This window comes from Rhinopithecus roxellana, chromosome 7, assembly GCF_007565055.1.
Source record: "Rhinopithecus roxellana isolate Shanxi Qingling chromosome 7, ASM756505v1, whole genome shotgun sequence".
In the NCBI taxonomy this organism is placed as follows: Eukaryota; Metazoa; Chordata; class Mammalia; order Primates; family Cercopithecidae; genus Rhinopithecus; species Rhinopithecus roxellana.
The window spans coordinates 14,589,732-14,595,739 of NC_044555.1; the positions used below are offsets into that span (position 1 = coordinate 14,589,732).

At 33.4% G+C, this 6,008-nt stretch overlaps 1 pseudogene; it reads right to left on the reverse strand.

Annotated features, from left to right (window-relative positions):
* Positions 1-329: 329 nt before the first annotated feature.
* LOC115898939 lies at positions 330-473 on the reverse strand (annotated as a pseudogene).
* Between the last annotated feature and the right edge of the window lie 5,535 nt (positions 474-6,008).

Genomic DNA, 6,008 nt, shown 5'->3' on the forward strand with positions numbered 1-6,008 from the left:
GGTTTATTGAGACAAATTTACAATTAGAAAAGTTTATTCTTTTCAGAGAGCAATTCTTTTAGTTTTGACAAAAGCATACAGTTGTGTAGCCACTACCACAGTCACGATATAGATCAGTTTCCATCACCCATCACTCCATGCCACTTTTTAGTTAATCCCTTACCCTTACCTCTGGTCCTTGGCAATCACTGATCTTTTTCTGTCCAGAATGTCATATAAATAGAATTACAAATTCTATGGCCCTTTGAATCTGGCTTCCTATCCTTAGCATAATGTGCTGTGATTCATTCATGTTGTTATGTTTATTGGTTTATTTTTGTTGTTGCTGTTTTGATCTTACCCCACTAGCAAAAATTCTGCAGTTGAGTTTCTTGGTAAGAATCTCAGGTTCAGCACATCCCCAGTGTAATAGACAAGCCTCACCCTAGCAAAATCTGTTTTGTGATCATAGTATCTCTTCTACCAGGAAGAATTTATTAGTTTACTTTTTATTGCTAAGTATCACAGGTTATGTAAACATCTGTGAGACTTCTATCACATATTGTTTATCCACTTTTCCACTGAAGGCCATTTGGTTTGCTTCCAGTTTTAAGCAATTATGAACACAGCTACCATAAACACTCCTGTACAGATTCTTGTGTGAAGATAAGGTTTTCCACCTTTGGGTAAGCTATATATTTAACATTGAAAGAAAGGTTCAGTTTGCGTGTTAAGAAGTAACATATAAAAATTCCAGTTGCTGAACATCCTTCCTAGCCTGTGAAATTGTCAGGTTGTTTGTTCATTTGGATGCTCTATTTAATTTTTGCTCTTATTTTTGTTTTAGCATACTAATCAGTGTGTAGTGGTATCTCATGGTGGTATGATGATGTTGGGCATTTCCTTTTCTTGTCCTTAAGCTCAGGCCTATCTCTTCCTCACTGAAGTGTTTTGTTTATTTAAATCTTTTGCCCATCTTGGTTAGAATGTTTGTTTTCTTCTTACTATTTTATTATTGAGTTTTGAGATTTCTGTATGTATCCTAGATATGATTCATTTCCTTTACCAGATATATGCTTTAAAAATATTTACTCCAATCTCTGGCTTTTCCCTTCATTCTGTTAACAATGTTATCAGAAGAGCAGAAGATTTACATATATATATATACACACACACACACACAAACACACAATATATATCGTGTGTGTATAAATATGTAAATCTATCATACGTATATGTGTGGACATATATCTATGTATGTGTATATATGTGATATATACATGTGTGTATATAAATATCATAAAACTTTAAAAATACATATATCACACAACTTTTTTAAATGAATGAGCTCTTTCAGAGTTGTGTTTAAAAATTTTTTGCTTACCTCAAGTTCAAAGAGATGTCTTTGTATGATTGTTCTAGGAGTTTTATGGTCTCAGGTTTACATTTAGGTATCTGATTAAAGTTGACTTGGTTTTTGTGTAGTTTATGAGTTGTGAATGAGATTCATAGTTTCTTTATGGATATCTAACTGTTATAGGAACATTTTTTGAACATACCATTCTTTCTCCATTGAATTGCTTTGCATTTTTCTTAAAAAGATTGACAGAGATAAAAAGTATTGACAAGGATGTGGAGAAAAGGGAGTTCTTGTACTTGGTAGGAATGTAAATTGGTACAGTCATTATGGAAAACAGTATGGAAGTTCCTCAAAAACCTAAAAGTAGATTTTTTTAACTGAGGTACTGGGGTCATTGGGGAGTTATACATGATATAAATGATGAATTGATGGGTGCTGACGAGTTGATGGGTGCAGCACACCAACATGGCACAAATATACATATGTAACAAACCTGCACGTTATGCACATATACCCTAGAACTTAAAGTATAATTAAAAAAAATATAGATATATAAAAAAAAAAAAAACTAAAAGTAGAACTACTGTATGATCCAGCAAACTCTCCTCTGGGTATATACCCAAAGGAAATGAAATCACTACTGCTTAGGGACAGCTGCACTTCCAAGTTCATGGCAGCATTATTCACACTAGCCAAGATATGGAAATAATGTGTGAGTCAGTGGTTTAATCGATCAATAACTTGTGGCATATATACAATGAAATACAACTCAGCTTTAAAAAATAAGGCAATCCTGCCATTTGTGACAATATAAATGAATCTGGAGAACATTATGTAAAGTGAAATAGGCCAGACACAGAAAGAAAAATATCACATAATCTTATTCATATGTGGAATCTAAAAAATGTTGAATACATAAAAACAGTTGAATGGTAGTTACCAAGGCAGGGAAGATAAGGAAGTGGGGAGCTGTTGGTCAAAGGGTACAACATTGCAGGTATGTAGGATAAATAAATCTAGAGATTGAATGTATAATACGATGACTACACTTAATAATATTATATCTCATACTGGAAATTTTCCAAGACAGTAGAATTTAGGTGCTCTTACAACAAGAAAGTAACTATATGAAGGGATGGATGTCTATTTGCGTGACTGTGGTAATTATTTTACTACGTTATGTATATCAAAACAATGTTGACTACCTTAAACATATACAATAAAAATCCACAATTGACCAAATACGTGTGGGTCTACATTACAAATGTCTCTTCTGTTCCTGCCTGTCCTTTCACCAATACCGCATTGTCTTGATTAGTGTAACTTTATAATAATTATTGGAATCTGGTAAAATGTATCCTCCAACTTTGTTCCTTTAAAAAAAATACCCTTTTGCTCTTCTAACTCCTTTGCATTTTGACCTAAATTTAGAATCGATTTGTTCATTTCTAGGACAATTCCTGTGGGATTTTGATTGGGTTTGAGCTGAATTTATAGATCAGTTTTGTTAAAATTGCTCTTTTAACAAGATTCTTGTAATCTGTGAACATTATATATCCCTCCATTAAGTTATTTGATTACTATTATCAGTGTTTATACTTTTCAGTAGATTGAATCTTACATACATTTTGTCAGATTTATATCTGTTTCATGTTTTTGGTGCAAATTTAAATGCTATTTTTCATAAGCTTTAAAAATATTAGAATAGTTATTAATTAACAGAACAATTTCAAAGAAAATACAGAGTTACTGTATATATTTCACCCAGTTTCCCCTATTGTTAAAAACTAAGGAACCAACATTGTTGTGCTAATATAGATAAAATGTCACATTATATTAGTATTTTATTAATGTCATTTTTTTTGTTCCAGGATGCTATGCAAAGTACCATATTATATTTATATCTCATGTCTCATTAGGCTTATCTGTTCTGTGACAGTTCCTCAGACTTTTCTTGTTTTTGTGACCTTGTCAGTTTTGAAGAGTGCTGGCCAGGCAATTTGTACATTTTTTTCTCAGTTGGAATTTGTCTAATTTTTTTCATGATTAGAATGGAGTTGAAAGTTTGGAAGGAAGACCACAAAGATAAATTGCCATTCTCATCACATTATATGAGAAATATATGTTATCAATACGATTTATAAATATTGATGTTAACCTTGATCATTTGGCAGTAGTAGTATTTGCCAGGTTTGTCCACTATAGAGCTACTTTTTAAATGATATTTTTTAAAATTAAATTTCCAATTGCTCATCATGAGTATATAGAAGTACAATTGATTTTTTAAATTGACTTATCATCCTGCAATCTTGTTAAAGTCACTTATTAGTTCATTCAGCTTCTTTTAGATTCCATCGGGTTTCCAAGGTGGAAAATCATGGCATTTGCAAGTAGACATAATTTTATTTCTTCATATCCACTTTGTATCCACATATGCTTGCACATATGAATGTAAGTATATATTCATGTGTTTACGTAGGTACTTGTCTTATTGCATTGTCTGGGACCTGAAATACAATGTTCAATAGGACTGATAAGAATGTTTTGCTTTTTTTCTGAAATCGTGAAGAAAGTATTCAGTTTTTCATTATTACATATTATATTATTTGTAGGGTTTTTAAAATATATCATTTAGCAAGTGCAGGAAGTCCTTTCTCTATTTTTCTGAGAGTTTTTAGTGTAAATGGATGTTGAACTTTGTCAAATCTTTTTCTGCATTTATTGAGATGATCACATTGTTTTGCTTCTTTGTTGATGTGATGAATGGCATCATTTTAAACTGAGGGATATTTTCTCTGATAATCAGCCTACCTCACAATCTTTCTCTTTAGCACCAGTAAAGTCCCTGGAGAAGAACCTTCACGTGTATGCAGTTTTCTTTTATTGTTTGCAGCTCTAGGGAATTCTGTAGTCTCTTGCTAGCCCACATTGGCATTTAGCAAATTGTTAAATATTTTAGTGAAATCTTTTTAGCCACTTGTCTAACAACCCTGTCTTCTTCCTGTGCTCTGCCATAGGTGAGACAATGTCTGTGCTACATTTTACTTTAGAAGTGCCTGTCTTTCCAAGATCTTAGCCTCGTTGGTTATTCTATAACCTCAGATCTCTGATGGGTACAATAAAATTCATGATTTTATATTTGGTGCTTTTTTTTCTCATTGTTAGTGTGGAAATGACAGCCTTCTCAGCTTTTTAAATTCTAGGCAGAAGTAGGTAGTCCTTGTGATCAGAAGAAATTGACTTATCTCTAACAATGAAATGATTCGGGGATGTTCTTACCCCAGAGGATTTTACCTGTAACTTCTTTGTGAAGAATAAAATGTAGCAATGGGGTTGGTTTCAGCTCATATGCAGCATAGGCAAGGCTAATTTAAAAACTGTGTTCTGTATAGCATCTAGTCCTTTGCTGGAAGTTAAGACTTGGATAATAACTGTGTTTGCATTTAAAGAAACTCTCTCCCTGGGCTTTAAAATGAAGAAGATAAGAGATAATTATATCACTTTTGGCAGAGCAAATTAAAAGCAGAATAGGATATGAAGCTGTCTGAAATTGCATAAATCAAACCTGCTGGCTGTTTTCCCTAAGTAAAAAACTAATGGGTACCATCCAGAGGTGAATTCCATGTTGTTTTTTTTAACAAACATGTGAATGGTATCAATCAATGAAGTTTAACTTTGTTCATATTATGAAATTTTATATGGAAGTACATGACATTAATATATTCTTTAATTCCATAAATATTCATTGACCATCTAAAATGTAACAGAGCTACTCTCCCGGATACAGAAGAAACATTCAGACAGGCAATTTGGAGACCTGAGTTTTAGCCCTGATGTTATTATTAATCCTCTGCATGATCTTAGATAATTCAGTTCTCTGAAAAAAACTAGTGAGGGTGAATCATGTCAAGAATTACAGATATGCAGCCATCTCAGTACCTCTTACCCAATCGATTTCACCCAGTAATTAGGGCAGACTAGGTTATTCATATGTGATTATTCCACCTAAGATAAATGGACAAAGAGCAAACAATAGTGAAGAATTACAAGACCAAGATTTGGGGGAGGAAGAAGACCTTTAGAGGTGCAACCAGCATTAAGGATTCTTGTTGAGCCAGGATAATATGCCAATCCACAAAGAATGGTTAAGGGCCTTAGATATTATTTTTGGTAGCCTTGCAAGGCTAAATAGATAAAACTGGGTGTCCATAGTCCACCAAGAATAGGAATCCTGCTAATTCCCCACCATACCCTTCACTTTGGGCTGGGATCCTGAAGAGTCTTCTCTTAGGATTAAGAATGAATTGGAAGTAAACCAATCTTCACAAGAATTTTCAGTACAGATTTAGTCATATGAAAGTTCCAAAAATCCTCAGTCCTTGAACTTGGATTAAGATAGTCCTTGACTGCTAAAATTTCTGGAATGCCTCATAGGAAAAATAAAATAAAATGTGAAGACAGATATTGATATAGGAGTCAAAAGGAAATTATTTAGGGAGATAGTGAGGGGTAAAGAAGTCTTGGGTAAGGTTTCCCTTTGATAAAAAGCAGCCCCCAAATCATTTCTTTTCTAACAAAAAGTAGCCTGTAAAATTGAGCTGCAGACATACATAAGCAAGCTGGAAGCTTGCATGGGTGAATGCCAGCAGCTGTGACAATAGGAAAAGGC